Raw genomic sequence first — 19,574 nt, forward strand, 5'->3', positions numbered from 1 at the left:
GACTGGTCCCATGATATGCCTTACAATTTTTCTCTCAAAAACACGCAATGCTTGCTCTTCTCTACTAGTCAGCGTCCACGTCTCAGCACCATAGGTGGCCACTGGTCTGATCAGTGTTTTGTAGAGCCGCAGCTTAGACATGCGTGATAAGAGCTTTGACTTCATTAGTTTCATGTGGACAAAGTACGCCTTGTTTGCAGCTAAAATCCTGCTTTCCACGTCCGCTCGTACCTTGTTCTCACTATTGAGAAGCGAACCCAAGTACTTGAACTGCCTCACATTTTGAAGCCAAACTCCTCCCCCACATTCCAGATCACCAACATGTCTTCTTCTCTCATTTGCTGACATCATAAGATATTTAGATTTTTCTATATTAATCTCAAAACCCAAACGGAACTATTCTGTTATCAAATAAAATTCACTTGAGACAGTACCACAAATTTCATACTATTCTTAGAAGCTGTACCTGTTGGCCTACTGCTCCGGTAGAAAGATGCGTTGCGGTTGGTAATAAATTGTCAAAAATCAGATCAATTTTTGAAGTATCAAGAATTTTCAAGAGTAGAATGCATGAACCCATCCAAGTTTCATGAGTTCGAAAACACATTTTTATGACAGTTGCAATAAGGCCACTTTTGCCGTTCTATTGCACGAAAATTGCCTAAGCATAATATATTCACTCTAGTAACTAAATACTCTGTAACTAAAATACAAATTCACGCGATCTCGATCTATTTCATGGATGGAGCCAGCTGATCGGTGTAAAATCTATTCTTTCCATATTTTCAATGTTGAATTGAGCAGCTTTGAAAGTCTTTTTCTCAAAAAGTACTCAACTTCTAAATCTAATCGTAATCTCCTACGATTCTTACAATTTCAGCTTTCATACAAATTAGGTACATTGATACTCACTAGTCACTTGACACCATGTAGAGTGATTTGTTGTCCATAATTTCCATTAACTCTGTGTCATTAAAAGTTGCGGATTTCAAAGATCTACAACAGTTAATGAGCGACTTCTCCAACCCAGGGGGTCACTAGTCTTCCAGTGACAAACGAGCAGATATAGTAGAATAATGTTACATTTTTCTATGCATTACTACTTCACCTTCGATTACAAAACTAGCTATATTTCTTTTATCAATAGAGCTTTTCTCATCTCTCCTCAGTCATTAATTTTATCTCACCTAGTGTACACTATCTAGTGATTTAGACCTATCATGGATCCGTGAGAACGAATCCTAGGCGCTCAACCTCCCAAGTAAGATAGCCAACGTGACCCTCAGCGAGGGTGAAGCAGTCCTCAAGAAAGATCTCGGCTGTCAATCGGCTATAATCAGACCGCTGACAAGTGAGAAGTGTGCAGAACTGTTATGGAAGAGGCGGACTGTTCTCGATACTCGCCAAGAGCCATTGGGTCGTGTCTTTTGTGCCAATTGAAATATTGTGGTGTCGGAGCTTCTTTACATTATCCGTTCAGGGATCAGTTGTGACGTGTAATCAGTTGATGTTGGACGCCCTCTCGAGCCGAAGGAGGAGGTGGATGACGGAGAGGATGAAGAGAAGGAGGAGAAGAGGAGGAATACTGTATCAAGTTCCCCCAGGAGAGCGACAGAGAGGAGAGGAGAGTGGACGACGAAGTCCTCTCATTCTGATCACCTTCATCGTCAGATTTATTGACTGTTCCCACTCCACTTCACCTATTCCACTCCACAACAATGCACTAACTCACCTGGTAATGCTCAACCGTGCATATCCGCAAACGTAAGACGAGCTTTACCGTTCGATCGACTAGAAAACGAACTGATTATCTCGAATGACACTCTACTATGTCAGATCAACTTGATCAATTATGGTTTCATGATCCAAGATTTTCACTGATCAAGAATTCATCAGAGTGTTCAAATTGATAAGCTGGTTTGCTTGCTGGATCAATTTATTTGGTGTTAATTATAATTCCAGAATCCAAAATGATGCTGAATAGGTTGAGGATGGGGTCATCATGCTCAACCCTTAAGCATGCTTGAACTCAACAGCTTACCAAAAATTGATTTAAAGGCCCAGTCATTTTTCAATCCTATATCGAATAGTAAGTCTCTCAAGGAGATATTCTCATGACACGTGATTTTGAATTGTCTAACTCGATTTGTAGAAACACATTTAACCCTTCTCATGTCATCTTAACTGGATTTACTTTCAAATATTAATAGTACAATAAGCAAGGGTATGTAAAGAGACATGACTTGATCATAATCTTCGATTTCAATCAAGATATTGAATGAAACTAACGAAATCGTTAGTATATTAATCAGTTCGTACTATGTGTAACCTTATTTGAATTCGGGAGAGGCACAAGGTTATCTTTTTTTCTCTCACTATAATTTTCAATGATTCACATATTGTATGAATCAATAAAGAATAGAGACTTTATTGCAATGGCCCTGAAGAGCAGCTTAGAAGAGAGCGAAGGGAGCTCGAGATTGAGTTACAAGATTTAGGATCAAGTTTGAGATTTTGCACGGTACATTCTCAAGCATTCTTGTGGTTTGTAGTGGACAAGATTAAATTACATTCGATGGTTAATGAATTTGCCAAGATGATTTTACTATGAAATTGTGGCATTAGTGAAAAATGCAATGTAGTATCAGATATACATAGCGGTCTAAGCTCACCACAAACGATCATGTTCTGTTGGATGATAATAGAAAATATTCATTTTATAAGAAGAATGAATTAGTAGAAATGTATAATGAATATATTAGTAGAAACACATTTAACCCTTCCCATGTCATCTCAACTGGATTTACTTTCAAATATTAATAGTACAATAATCAAGGGTATGTAAAGAGACATGACTTGATCATAATCTTTGATTTGGTTCAAGATTTTTCATTCACTAATACATTTCTATTAATACATTAATAGTGAAGTCCTAATTAATAGTGAGATCGAGTGATAAAGAGGACTTGAAAGTCCCAACTCCGTCTAATAAAGATTTTCTTTCATTTCATTTCATTGCTTCTTGAACAAAACTGAGTCTATACAAAAGTACTTGAAAGCTATTGAGTTTACCAAACCTAATAACGTTTGAAATTTCATCTCCAAATTCACATAGAACAGATAATAAATACTTCATAGTCCAACCGTATTACGTAACCCTATCTTGCTGTATGACTCAACAAGTATCTTTTGTTGTGAATTGATTATTCTTGTTAGATCTTTTAACTTCAATTGTTTAACGGAAAACACCCGAACACCATACCTGAAATACCAATACCAATGACCTGAAATACCAATACTAATGACCTGAAATACCAATACCAATGACCTGAAATTGAAAATTACCGAGTACGATAATTGAACAGTTATAGACACTGTAACATATTGAAATTTGGGTAGATATAAAAATCCCTAGCTGAAATATTAATAGGTCTGAGTAAAGTAACTGGCTAATATTGCCAAAGAGATAACATAAAGATTAGATAACATCAACTTGTTCTGGCTAAACTGTACAACAGCCTAAAAGGAATTGAAATAATTTTTTGCTATTATATAATATTATATAAAAATTTGAAGATTGAGGTTAGGCATAAACATTTAGTGATCGGCGACCTAACGATCGACCGAGCCATGCAACGTAGAATCTGACCAAGCACCTTGGCAGAAATCTATTGCGGCAAAACGGTATGCAATTTGGAAGAACAAAAGGTCACGTGGCTAACTATTATGATGCATGAAACAAATAGTAATATATAGAAAAGTAACTAGCATGTAGAGGGCATATTTAAAAAACCTAATAAAAATAATTAAATGTATCCAGGTAATAGGAGGTTACCAAGCACATGAATACTGAAACAATTTGCATGCACCAATCACATAATGGCAGTTGATAGGCGGCAATAGTATGCCAATTCAAAAATATTTATATATATTTATACAAATGATTGGGATTTATATAAAATTGTTGTATAGTCTATGTTATGGATATGGCCCGAAGGCAAAGAAATTATTAAAAATACAACATAAGTAATAATTTAATATTTTAGTACGGTCTATTTGAACCTTAAATGGTGGAGGACTAGGATATTCAAATTTTATGTAAATTTGGAAGTCAGAAATGAGAATTGTAAAATTGAGAAAGGAGAACCAACACTGAGAGGTCCCTAAATATTATAGAGCGTAATACCTTGCTATAACTTGTAAAAAGCTAAAGTTAGATTGAATTATTAAATTTCTTATAAGACTTTGTGATGCTCTTATAAAGCAGAAGTCATCTTCATTTTTTAAATAATTTTTGTAACCCCTTGGAAGAGACGACTCCGGCTACCATAGTCCAGGACCACCAGGAGTTGTATCGACATCAGCGGCTCATAAGAAGATTTCAACACGTGAGTGATGGGCGCCCTTAGTGCTTCGAAATTACCTAATAATCAAAGCTAGCTCGTCTAAAGGGTTCTCTTATAAATTAAGAATTTAATAAAAAATACTTGCGCAAGTAAAGATAGTATTAAAGGTATTTTATTAGAGGAGTAATGAGTCAGTACATTTCAGAAATTCTAATAAATCAAAGAAGTATAAAATCTAGGCTGTTAATACATATTCATATGATCTTTAATTTTTGCAATATAATTTGCGATAGTTTGTTGTAGCTCTGATTCACTAGATGAATTGCTCTACTTATTCCATCAGGTGCCGAATCTTGCACCCTGAGATAAAAAATATATATTCATTACAAAGAAATCTATTAGATACTAGAGAATTTAATATATATATTGGATTATTGGTTGCCAATTTATCAAGTTGATTTTAAGGAACCTATTTTTAATAGAATTGTCCAAGTCAACAAGTATTAGCAAGCTTATATCGCAGCTACATACAAAAGGATGCATATGATTAAAAGATAAAAGCACATGGTAACGTTTTGTGCTATAAATTTAGAGAATAGTATTTAGCCTGTGATAGTTTACTGATTTCAATTATTGTTCTATTTTTATATTATATATTTTTATCGCTCTTTATATTTTTGCCTTGATCTATTTTTTGCAATATTTGTTAATATATGTATCAAATTGTTTATGGTGTGCAATTTATTTTAATTCCTCAACACTATAGGATAAGTACCATATATATATATATATATATATATATTAATTTTCAATGAATTACAAGAATTATAGGGGAAGCTCATATCTGGGCCTATAAAGATTTTTATGAGACTGTATCCTATTAAAAACCACGACCTAATTTTTATAATTAATATATTAAAATATTTCATGCTCTACCGACTGATGCCAAGCAGGAGGCTAATCGTTATTTAAATATAAAAAATAATGTGACACAAACGTGGCGCCCAACGTGGGGCTGATGATGAGAGCTGAGCTCATTAAATAATTATTTGAAATTAAGTCAAGACCCATATTGAGGATAATAACTAAAGACAAGTCTAGTCATATTAAAATTTGTCGTGGATGGATAATGAAACTATAGATATATGAGTATTGAGGAAAACAGGCGAAATAAACTTTGTATTACTTTTTGGGGAATCAATAGCTTTAAATAAAGAGAAATTATATGTTTTAAAGAAAATTTTATATTATTGTTATTGTAAAAAATATATTTTATAGAGAGAGATCATATTTTATAAGCCTAAACTGCTATTACTTTCTAGTCAAGAATATATTATGTATAAGCTGGTTGGAAAATAAGTCACAGTCTGTAAACTAGTCAGGAATCAATATTCAATATTGGAGCGCTAGAGCATTATAAAAAACTTAAGTATAAATACCTTATTTTTGGATATCTACACACTTTGCACATAACTGTTTCACTGTAAGTCCCGGTTTGTGTCTCTTTTTTAAACATTTTTTGCATATTATTCATCACTTTTTTAATTAGCATTTATCATATTTGACACAATGAATCACACTCCCGCAAACTCTGAAGTTTCATATATGTACGGCGGTTGCACAGATCCCACTTTGTCGACTCCCAGCACATCAAACCCCACCATGGTAGATGCCAATATGCCATGAGAAAGGGAACCAGGAAGTGTTGGATCAATAGTCTTCGATCCACAAGGTCTACAACCTCTATCATCCACTCGAATCGACGCCACCGACATACCATTGAATCAACGGATAGCAGAGATCAACTTCGAAGGGGGCGAGGAGCAGCCTGCAGAACCCGCATCTCCAGAGGCCGAGTCACATCTGAGCAAACAAAGTATATTTTCAGTCACAGAGCTAGATCCATTTAAAAGGGTAATAATGGAACAAACTAGCAGTATGTTCAATATTATGTTACAAAACACAATGGATAACATGATGCAGGAAATTAAAAAAGAGAATGCGGCAATAAAAGAGGCAAATAAGCAAACAGTGGAACAGGGCATGAAAGAGACAGCAGGCGCCATACAATCAGTAGAATGATGGTTAGATACTATTGAGAGTAAAGTAGAGAATCATAGGGAAGAATTAAAAGCAATGATAAATCTACAGAGGGAAAGTCAGGATAAAGTTACCGCAGGATTATCGGAAAGGTTGGATACGGTTACCTGTGAACTAAACGAAAGGATAGATAACTTAACCATACAAATCACTACACCTATTCAGGATTTAACAACTAACGTTAAGGCTGATTGCCATCAAGAAATCAACAAACAAATTACTGTTGCCAATCAAAATTCAACAACTACAGTTGATAAAAATATTAACATTATTAAAGATATACAAAATAAACAGATTAATATGTCCACAAAAATGAACCAACTGCAAGGTAGTATCAATCAAAACACAGAAACCTGGAAGGCTTTAAACGGAACTCTACTAATTCAAAAATCCACTCTGACTCAATTAGATCAAGAAGTAAATGCTAATAAAATTACACATAATAGTCAATGGCAGATGGCACAGGAGAAAATAACAGTATTAGAAAATTATATCCAACAACGACCTCAAGGAATTCAGGCAGATAACATCAATTCACATAGTATATTGCAAGGACTGGGTAAATTTGATAATACTGATCGCCATTTGCAACCTCAACCATTCATTGATCAGATAAAATTAGTACAAACTCTTGCACCTACCTCTCGGAGCATGTGGCGTCTTCGTTTGACTAGTTTATTAATTGGCGAACCCCTGATGTTCTTTCGGAGTAGAGCCCATGAATTTACATCATTGGATGAGTTTGTAGCCGTCTTCCTAGAACAGTATTGGAGCAGAAGTAAACAATTGGACGTGCTAGCGGACATCATATCATGCGATTTCAACCCTAACTTAGACGGTGCATGTACCACTTTCGTCACTGCCCTACAGTTCAAAAATTCTCAATTGAGCGAGCCCATTAACGAATCGGCACTAGCAAGTATTATTCTAAAGAAACTACCGTATCAAGTTAGAATGGCACTCGCCACCCAACCCATTACTGATTGCAAACAGCTAATAAATCTATATGACATACAGTCTGTGATGGCAATGTCAAACCACTGATCAGACCAAAGATACACACAGAATCAACATAACTCAGAAAGTAATCAGTATACCAGCCAAAATTATGAACCGGTATCATATGATCGCTCCCAATCTGTCCCTCAATTTGAACGCCGCTATGAGCATAAGCAAAATAGTAACTGGAATAATGAAAATTTTCAAAATCGCACAACTAATCATTACGCCCATCAGAGCAACCACAGGAATTATTATGATGGCCGTGATCGATTAAACTCAAATAATGGTTACACTCAGAATAATTACAACAGAAATTACAAACCGCCACCTCAACAAATAAGTATAAATTACACCGTAGAGCATGCGTCCAGATTAAATCAACAAAGAACAGAGAACCCAACACCTGATAAACCACCAGCAAAAACCAGCCGCAAACATCAACCCATATTAAGTATCCTGTTCCCCGCCGAAGACCCATCACCGCCGGAGAACACAAACAGCCGCCAGGAGGGGACCGCCACCATACTACCTGTTTTGAACACCACCAAGCATCCGCGCACAGAATCCATGCACCCGCACCAATGGACACCACCGAAGCAGACAGAGGACCCCAAGATAGAGGACCAAGAGGATGACACCAGGGAGGACGGACTACCGGACAAAAGGAGCATGCACCGTAAGGCCCGTAGACGGAAGCGCCCGAGGACACCCGACCGACATCAGGACGGAGAGGACGGCATTACGGAGAAAAGAGGCATGCATCGCAAGGCCCGGAGGCGGAAGAAGAAACAAAGGAGGAACCGCGCGCGCCGATGGAAGCCGCATGCACGCTTCAAGAGGCAACGGAGGACACCGGACCGACACCAAGGAGGACAGAAAGAGACTGACAGCATGCATCCGCGGCACATTCGTTTTAAGGAAGATGATCAATGATGTGACCGGAACAATAGGCCAAAGAAATATGACAAAAATGGAGCTACAAGAACAAATATGGATTCATGCATGGGCAACAAGGAAATGGAAGATGGACTATTAAAGAATGGAAAGTGGTTAATAAGAGTGAAAGAAATAAGGAATTATATTAATGAAATGGAAGTACCTGGCTATATGTTGAGAGATTATATTGTTAAAGAAATGATAAATCTTCTGATATATTGTATACTATTTGTTATGGCTGTGATATTAATAAAAGACTGTGTTGTAGATATGATGGAAAATATTATATTGTTGTTATTAAAAGAATCTATTATTGATGATGGAAAAGGTAATATTATAAAAATGTTTATTGTCTTGAGCATAATGAGTTATAATGAAACCGAGATCAAGAACATTAAATGAAAATAATGAAAGGAAGGCTGAGTTAAGACTGCAGGATGATTGGAAAAAGAACAGATTAAAAGGAATTACCATTAATGAATCAAGGAATTGTTTTAAAAGATACACAAGATACAAGGGCTTTAAATTTATGAAGGGTAGATTAATAATAGGACAGCCTCAACAATCAACAGCAGATAACCACCGGCCTACAGTATAGCTACAAGCAGAAAGCCAAAAAGATACGGGAAAGCCACGAAATTTCTACATGCTATATCGTCAAATTTGAAATAAATACGATAAGTAATCAAGGAAAACACCACTATCGAACGAATTACTGACCTATCATGATAAATTTAATATTGAGTTGGACCGCATGGCAATAATCCGATGTTTTTATTTCTCCCAACTGTCCAAAGCCTGCAACAAGCAAAAGAATCATTTTTAATTATGTAATTAAATAATATACATCAAATAAAAAAAGACACAAGCGGGGATAGTATATTTAAAATTTGTTAATTACCTTTAAAAGGAAAAAATGTAGCAGTTAGGTTAACTATGAGATTCGACAGCAAGTTCTGATGTAAGCAGTATGAATGTAGAGCCAGCGACCAGCTGAGCAAAGCCACCTGAATCAAACGTAGCACTCAACATATGATTATGAAAAGAAAAGTATTGTAACCCAAAAATGTTATTATTACTGTTATTTATTGTATTTATCAATGTTAATATATTTATTTATATGTTTTATATTTATTACCGTTAGTTATGTCATGTTGTTACCGAAAAAACCCAAAATGAATGCTAGTTACCTAAAGCCAAAGAATCATTAGCAAAAGAAAAGAATTGTACCTGATGTATAGAAAATTATTTATATTAAGACCTAGGAATTACAATAAATATAAGCCCCAGAAAATTTGTACATCGAAATTATTGTTTGAAAGGAATCAGTTATGAGAGAATCAAGAAATTTGTGTAGTTAAGTTGGCGGCCTTGCGAGCGGCAAATTTAAAAATACTATGTTCTAAGTGTTGTAAGGAGGAATGTGTCTAGGAGATTATATTTATGATATTTTTGGTGTTGATAAAAAGAATTTGTTATTGTATTTGATAGAGGTCTAAGGGAGGCGCAGCAGATAGATCTGCAAACTATGATAAAAATTTGAGAGTATATTTTGTAAACAAAGTATGGAATATATCGATGTATTGAAGGGTGGATTTTCATTAAAAACATTGTGATTCTCAAATATTTTGAATTCAAATCCAGGGGGCGCATGTAACATATTGAAATTTGGGTAGATATAAAAATCCCTAGCTGAAATATTAATAGGTCTGAGTAAAGTAACTGGCTAATATCGCCAAAGAGATAACATAAAGATTAGATAACATCAGCTTGTTCTGGCTAAACTGTACAACAGCCTAAAAGGAATTGAAATAATTTTTTGCTAATATATAATATTATATAAAAATTTGAAGATTGAGGTTAGGCATAAACATTTAGTGATCGGCGACCTAATGATCGACCGAGCCATGCAATGTAGAATCTGACCAAGCACCTTGGCAGAAATCTATTGCGGCAAAATGGTATGCAATTTGGAAGAACAAAAGGTCACGTGGCTAACTATTATGATGCATGAAACAAATAGTAATATATAGAAAAGTAACTAGCATGTAGAGGGCATATTTAAAAAACCTAATAAAAATAATTAAATGTATCCAGGAAATAGGAGGTTACCACGCGCATGAATACTGAAACAATTTACATGCAACAATCACATAATGGCAGTTGATAGGCGGCAATAGTATGCCGATTCAAAAATATTTATATATATTTATACAAATGATTGGGATTTATATAAAATTGTTGTATAGTCTATGTTATGGATATGGCCCGAAGGCAAAGGAATTATTTTACATACAACATAAGTAATAATTTAATATTTTAGTACGGTCTATTTGAACCTTAAATGGCGGAGGACTAGGATATTCAAATTTTATGTAAATTTGGAAGTCGGAAATGAGAATTGTAAAATTGAGAAAGGAGAACCAACACTCGCCTGCCAAATGCCACCATGAGAGGTCCCTAAATATTATAGAGCGTAATACCTTGCTATAACTTGTAAAAAGCTAAAGTTAGATTAAATTATTAAATTTCTTATAAGACTTTGTGATGCTCTTATAAAGCAGAAGTCATCTTCATTTTTTAAATAATTTTTGTAACCCCTTGGAAGAGACGACTCCGGCTACCATAGTCCAGGACCAACAGTAGTTGGATCGACATCAGCGGCTCATAAGAAGATTTTGACACGTGAGTGAGAAATATTGAATTAGTGATGGGCGCCCTTAGTGCTTCGAAATTACCTAATAATCAAAGCTAGCTCGTCTAAAGGGTTCTCTTATAAATTAAGAATTTAATAAAAAATACTTGCGCAAGTAAAGATAGTATTAAAGGTATTTTATTAGAGGAGTAATGAGTCAGTACATTTCAGAAATTCTAATAAATCAAAGAAGTATAAAATCTAGGCTGTTAATACATATTCATATGATCTTTAATTTTTGCAATATAATTTGCGATAGTTTGTTGTAGCTCTGATCCACTAGATGAATTGCTCTACTTATTCCATCAGGTGCCGAATCTTGCACCCTGAGATAAAAAATATATATTCATTACAAAGAAATCTATTAGATACTAGAGAATTTAATATATATATTTGGATTATTGGTTGCCAATTTATCAAGTTGATTTTAAGGAACCTATTTTTAATAGAATTGTCCAAGTCGACAAGTATTAGCAAGCTTATATCGCAGCTACATACAAAAGGATGCATATGATTAAAAGATAAAAGCACATGGTAACGTTTCGTGCTATAAATTTAGAGAATAGTATTTAGCCTGTGATAGTTTACTGATTTCGATTATTGTTCTATTTTTATATTATATATTTTTATCGCTCTTTATATTTTTGCCTTGATCTATTTTTTGCAATATTTGTTAATATATGTATCAAATTGTTTATGGTGTGTAATTTATTTTAATTCCTTAACACTATAGGATAAGTACCATATATATATATATATATATATATATTTATTTTTTAATGAATTACAAGAATTATAGGGGAAGCTCATATCTGGGACTATAAAGATTTTTATGAGACTGTATCCTATTAAAAACCACGACCTAATTTTCATAATTATATTAAAATAGTTCATGCTCTACCGACTGATGCCAAGCAGGAGGCTAATCGTTATTTAAATATAAAAAATAACGTGACAACACTAAAGTGGATCTCCTATAAAAGTGCAGTCTTGGAGTTCGTGACCTTAAATCACGATTAGTGCAGAGAAATGGAAGCGCCCAATGACAATTTAGTTCAAGAATTCCAAACCAATGTACCAACGATAGAATCCAGTCAAGTATTCCAGATGAATTGTTCAAACGATCTATTTCTAACACAGGAAATATCCAATATCAACACTTGAATTAGATTCAGCTCCTCATCAAGATTAGAACATTTCATGTCAATACACTATGAAATAGAATTTGATATTCGAAAACAGATCCACAAATTATGACAAATTGGTGTTGTGAATAGCCTTCTGTGATATTTTGGCAACTAGTTCAGTCTATAAAAACAGTGTGATATTTATAGACTAATATGCTCGATCTGAAAATAAATCTGAATCGCAAGACAAACGTAAATTTATTTTTATGGAAACAACATCATGTGTATCATATCTCACAACTCACAACAGAATACCTTATGTGATCAAGAATAGAGTAGCCTATAGTACTCAGATTGATGTGCTGCCCTAGCACTTTGGTATCCTACTCGTTTATTTATACAATGCATTACCAAGTCTATTCGAATTTCCATGATCTCGCCAAGTTGAGTTAGTTAGTTACTTAGGCAAATTCAGAGCATGTCCCAGTACAAGCCCAGGTATAGCCTCCCACTTTTCAGGATTTGCATGAGTAAGTCGACTGATTCTATGTAAAGCTTGCTCGATGAATCTGTTATTCCTCAGCCCTTCCAGTCTGGTCACACCAAGCTCCATTCTTCAAACCCGGCTCACTTCCATCCTCATAAGCTCCTCAAATTCGCCGGCTTGTCATTGTCTCTCACTCATATGAATACACCCTTCCATACATCGCTCTCGCTTCGTTGATACTCTTTCAACTTCTCTTCATCCTTCTTTTCGGCAAAAACAGGCTTTCGGCAACATTTTCAACGTCACCCTCACTTAACCTACTTCCTTCATTGATCGATCTCAAAGTCTTCGAAGAACCTTTGTTCTCTGATCCTATTTACTGCCACGTTTACATGCTATTTAGATCGTACACTTTCGGCTCCTTCAAAAGCTACCGTACTTTGGATGTCTTGTCTCGCATGTACCGGTAATGTCTTTTGTTTCAGAGTCTGCAGCTCAGCATCAAAATTCCTCCTCTGTCATATCTAGCCCATACTCGTGTGACCTAAAAAGAGATATAACGAGCTAGATGTATCGCAATAGATAGAGTACGTTATTGAGTTTAGAATGTTATGATGTTATTCTAGACAAAACATCTTACTCGAAACTCAAAATAGAAAAAAAAAGATTAAACGACAACCAAAGAAGAAAGTATCAGATTATTATTACATGGAGTGCTTCTCAAGTATGCAACAGAGTAGTTATCTCTTCTTTTATTTTCCTCCCGCATTCTATAGATTCTCAATTCTCAATTTCATTTCCTACAACCCCTCAAATTTGCTACTACAATAAATTAGAAAGTGCACTGTATTAGAGAGTGTGTATGATATAGCTTTAAGATAATAAACAAATTGTTTAATCAATAAATGTTGAGGGTTGGGTGAAATTGTATCTCAGCACCCGGTTTCATTTCAATCCAATGTCCATTTCAAACGTCTTATTCGAATAGGATATCAAAATGATTGCATTGTAGCTATAATATGAACAGAAGTATATTTCTATCAGAAAACTTAAAAATTCCAAGATTTATCAGAAATATCTCAAATCCCAGATATAAAAACGAGATAAACATTTTTTATATCGGTCATTTTACAATGACCAATGTATGATGCGACCATTATGTGAATAGAACCGGGAGAGGTGTAATAGAGGTGGAATTGATTACAGAATATTTTCAAATTCAGATAAATATAACGAAAGAATCTGAGATTTTGATATTATATTGTTAATAGAATCGTATATAACACTCAGGAATCAGTTTCATGTACAGTACTGTTGTATGAATTTTGATTTGTACTCGTCAAAATTTTATGCATCCACTGTACAATAACATAATAATTTGAGCTCTGGATGAAGACTATGCTACTTCAAGTTTTATCAAGTTGCCAATTCCCATAATTTCATGAGTTTCTCTCAACCTCACAAATATGAATTGTCGTTCTCATGTAACACTCTCTCATATCACCCTCCGCTTTGTTAGGCTATTCCCTTATTGTTTCGAAGTGAATTAACTGTGGAAGCAGAATATATTCTAAATAAAATGTTTGTAAACTACACAATCAACTTCAACTCTGTTAGGAACAAAGTCGTGCATACAATTGTTAGCGAAAACTTTAATCCGTTCCAACATTCATTTTTATGAAATTCAACAAACCTCTTGAAAAAGCCAGGATAAACTGAAACTGAATCGAAATGCTGCATATAGAGATTGCTATAGACCATAAAGGTCAAGCGCGACTATAACTTTAATGAAGGATCACCCTCTTGACACTTCCAGCAGGATTGATCATGACTTTAGGCATGAAAATAAGCTCACAGCATGAGAAGTCCTTCATTTCCAAATTGTCTCCCTCTTGAATTTTTCAAATCATTACTCACTTTCATTTCATTCATTCTAAAATAATACTACAGAATGCAGTTGCTAATGTCTATTATTAGTTCCTGAGGCTGGCCACTGACAGATAACGGTAGGACATCCATGAACAAGTGTGTACATGCATGTTTATCATGCACACACCCACATGTTCATCATGCATGTTTTGCCATCAGCGAGAGGCTTAAACAAACAGCTGTTTGACAGCTTCTTACATAAAATAAACAACCAATTACAATAAATAGTAAACCACTGGAAAATTACAAATTATAACAAATACCTTAAAGATGCATAGACTCACATGCAGCGCTAGTGTCGTACTTGGAATTGAAATCGGTCATTGAGGGGGCAACCTATAAGATTATCACATACCGATGCCCTGGTAATCTATAATATTACAAATATATACTAGGTGGGTGAAAAGTCCGAGAACAGCTTAATATCTCATACACAAAGGTAACTTGACGGTGGGTGTGATTGGGGATCCTACTCAAATTAAAAATACTACTTTACTATGACTTTAAAAATCTGTTCCGCCATCTTGGTTCTCCATTTTGAATGCAACTTTTTCTTTGAATAGGAAGGTGGTCATGTGATACATGATTTCGATACGGAATTTCAAGAAAAAATGAATGGCGGAAACCGCATACTGATATCTCAAAACGTTCCGAAGATGTTCACATCATTAAGTTATTGCTGAAAATAATGATTATTTTTCAATCTCTTGAACCAGTATAGTTCAGCTTAAAAAGCAGAATTTGAACCAAATGTTGACCGATTTTCGATTGAATTATCAGCACAACGGCTCTTTCTTGTACTTCTTGAATTTACAACTGGGATACAACATAAAATAAGTTCATCCTGGACAATAAACATGTTTCGTTCATCCACCTACATGATTTATTACTAATATTTTTTTCAAATGGACAATCCCAAACACCTCACACAATGATACCCATTTGCCTACAGATTGCATGCACCTAAATCGAAAACATGTTTTGCACGTATTGCGTTTTGTGATTGCAGTCTTGCAGCAGTGGTGCAAGGGTGTAACGTGAACCGTGCGGCGGGAAGAGATTGGCATGCAATTGAGAGCAGTCACCGCGGGGCGCCGCTGAGAGGAGAGAGAGATCGAGTGAGAGAGAGCACGTGAGTCGCTAAGTGTGGCGTGGCTGTAATTACACGGGACTGTCAAAGCGGTCGACCGCGAAAATGAATAAACAATTAGCCGTGCAAGAAACGTGGGCTTGATGGTAATGCGAACGGATGATTTAATTTTCGTGGGTCGTCGTACGTTCGGCTCGCTTTTCCGTTTCTTCAGCCGTAAATCTGACATCGAGTTACCTGCATGCAGCTATTCAATTCAAACTGTCAGCATTTCTTTTTGAATAACATCAATGCCTCCCATTCAACCAATACTGACAGCATGAAGTGGATCTCACTATGGTATTGCCAATAGCTGCCGCCAATGGTTGCTTCCAATGCTGCTTCTGCGATTGCAATCCAGCTGTGTGGTGACTGGTGACGGTGACCCTCCCCTTCACAATAACAAGCAGAGTGTCGCTCGCTGAACGCGGGGGCGCTACTAAGGTCAATGACATCGCTCCAATTAAACAGCAGCCAATGCTACATCAGAAATTTATGTGCATTGCAATAATATGGACACCACAGGTAAACTTCCCGCGAATAATAATTATGTTTGAGTGTGACCTAGGCTACAATCAATATTCAATTAAATGCTCAACAAATTAACAACTAATCATGAGTTGTGAGGCAGTGGGAGTTGGATTACACACAGGAAGAACTGTACTGAAATAATCAGAGAGACAGTGAGTTTAAGAGAAACAATAAATTGGAAGTTGATTGATTCCGATTGAAGAAGTGATCTACCCCTTCCCAATGGAAGCAGGTTCCTTCCTCTTATGATAACATTCGAATTCAGTCATTTACACACCACGAGGAATAAGTATATATGAGGAAATTATTTATAAAAACACTGAAGGAGAATCAATTTTTCTAAATTTTCTTGAAAAATGAATTAAATGAATAATGTATAATCGAATGTATCATGTACTTGATAAATAACTAGAAATATTAGTCTACTTGGGCAAAAGTGAATACAGTAGGTAGATATGTTTGGTCGCAAAGGAGAGAAGAAGAGAAAACTAGAAATGCGGAAGAAGATAAATTCTCCTCAAAGAGTGAGGAAAAACATTGACGATCATCTGATTATCAGTAGGTAGTAGAGAAACTAAAGAACAAGGAAATAATAAAGCTTTTTGTGGTTGTAGTCGATAATTAATACTACTAAAACCTATTCAGGATTGCATTATATGAGTTAACCATCTCATTCCAGTATAGAAGCAAAAAGTCGAAAGTTTCATATGCATTCAATAATTAATGTAAATCAATATTCTAGATGTAAAATAAATCCTATTGGCATGAATACTGAAATAATTTGCATGCACCAATCACACAATGGTACCCATTTGCCTACAGATTGCATGCACCTAAATCGAAAACATGTTTTGCACGTATTGCGTTTTGTGATTGCAGTCTTGCAGCAGTGGTGCAAGGGTGTAACGTGAACCGTGCGGCGGGAAGAGATTGGCATGCAATTGAGAGCAGTCACCGCGGGGCGCCGCTGAGAGGAGAGAGAGATCGAGTGAGAGAGAGCACGTGAGTCGCTAAGTGTGGCGTGGCTGTAATTACACGGGACTGTCAAAGCGGTCGACCGCGAAAATAAATAAACAATTAGCCGTGCAAGAAACGTGGGCTTGATGGTAATGCGAACGGATGATTTAATTTTCGTGGGTCGTCGTACGTTCGGCTCGCTTTTCCGTTTCTTCAGCCGTAAATCTGACATCGAGTTACCTGCATGCAGCTATTCAATTCAAACTGTCAGCATTCCTTTTTGAATAACATCAATGCCTCCCATTCAACCAATACTGACAGCATGAAGTGGATCTCACTATGGTATTGCCAATAGCTGCCGCCAATGGTTGCTTCCAATGCTGCTTCTGCGATTGCAATCCAGCTGTGTGGTGACTGGTGACGGTGACCCTCCCCTTCACAATAACAAGCAGAGTGTCGCTCGCTGAACGCGGGGGCGCTACTAAGGTCAATGACATCGCTCCAATTAAACAGCAGCCAATGCTACATCAGAAATTTATGTGCATTGCAATAATATGGACGCCACAGGTAAACTTCCCGCGAATAATATGTTTGAGTGTGACCTAGGCTACAATCAATATTCAATCAAATGCTCAACAAATTAACAACTAATCATGAGTTGTGAGGCAGTGGGAGTTGGATTACACACAGGAAGAACTGTACTGAAATAATCAGAGAGACAGTGAGTTTAAGAGAAACAATAAATTGGAAGTTGATTGATTCCGATTGAAGAAGTGATCTACCCCTTCCCAATGGAAGCAGGTTCCTTCCTCTTATGATAACATTCGAATTCAGTCATTTACACACCACGAGGAATAAGTATTAATGAGGAAATTATTTATCAAAACACTGAAGGAGAATCAATTTTTCTAAATTTCTTTGAAAAATGAATCAAATGGATAATGTATAATCGAATGTATCATGTACTTGATAAATAACTAGAAATATTAGTCTATTTGGGCGAAAGTGAATACAGTAGGTAGATATGTTTGGTCGCAAAGGAGAGAAGAAGAGAAAACTAGAAATGCTGAAGAAGATAAATTCTCCTCAAAGAGTGAGGAAAAACATTGACGATCATCTGATTATCAGTAGGTAGTAGAGAAACTAAAGAACAAGGAAATAATAAAGCTTTTTGTGGTTGTAGTCGATAATTAATACTACTAAAACCTATTCAGGATTGCATTATATGAGTTAACCATCTCATTCCAGTATAGAAGCAAAAAGTCGAAAGTTTCATATGCATTCAATAATTAATGTAAATCAATATTCTAGATGTAAAATAAATCCTATTGGACCCTATTGATTCCAAATTGTTGGTGAATGTTATTATTTTATTTACTGAGATATTTCCTTAAGCGAAAGCTCTGCATTGCATATTTCTACAAATATGTAGATATTATCGTCAATCAGTCATTTATTAAAAACGCAACATTCCACTTGCGAATGAGAAATCAAGTATATTTGAGTATGAGAACTCAAAAGTGGCTGTCAAATTAAATTTCGATTAGAAACCTAAAATCAGTTTCCGAGATTTTTCGATAAGCAACTCTAAGAAATCACCAAGAATTTGATTCACAATAAGGCTTTTTTGAATGAAAAATATTCCTGTGAATTCTAGTTGTGAATTGAGCAAAAGGAAAGCTATAACTCATTTCAGGAGAAAGAGGATGACTCTATCTGTGCGATCTATAATGAAGGAGGAACCAATGAGATGAAGCAAGGGAAAAGTTAGAGAAGAAGAAGAGTGTGAGAAGTTTTGATGAAGCTCTTAATTCAGAAGTTTGTTTGATTTATTCATATAGAATTAATATTCCGAACACAGGAAGTACTTTTTCATCTACTTTGCTGCAAGTGAAGCACATAGACGCTAGAAGCTGGCTGGCAAGACGCAAGACTGTCATTAGTAGCCTGAAAACTTGCCAGAAACTTCTTTTCTTTTACTACAATCATTTTCATAATCAGCTGAGAAGCTCCTTCAAACAAACGTGAGTTCAACTTCGTACTTCAAGTGCACTATAAAATTTATTAGCTCTGGATTTATCAAATCAGTACCAATGGACTTCATAATATAATATTTGGCTGCAAATAATAAGATGCAAATTTTGTAGATTGTCCAATGAAATTTCCAAGTCGGAATTAATTTTCCCTGGCTCTCAAGTTACCAAATTGTTACTCTTAAGTAATTAAATATCATTCATTCTCATTACTCACCATTTATACTCACAACACTTCCTTCTACTCGTGACTCATAATAAGATAATGTAGCACCCATTTCTGAGTTCATTCAATTTCTTCA

The 19,574-nt window shown here is 35.5% G+C and overlaps 1 protein-coding gene across 4 annotated transcripts in view; it reads right to left on the reverse strand.

Annotated features, from left to right (window-relative positions):
- Positions 1-19,574, reverse strand: part of LOC111058609 (tensin-2) — a 433,706-nt gene that overhangs the window by 357,470 nt on the left and 56,662 nt on the right. The gene's annotated exons all lie outside the window — the stretch shown is intronic.

The sequence above is a fragment of the Nilaparvata lugens genome, chromosome 1, assembly GCF_014356525.2.
Source record: "Nilaparvata lugens isolate BPH chromosome 1, ASM1435652v1, whole genome shotgun sequence".
NCBI lineage: Eukaryota > Metazoa > Arthropoda > Insecta > Hemiptera > Delphacidae > Nilaparvata > Nilaparvata lugens.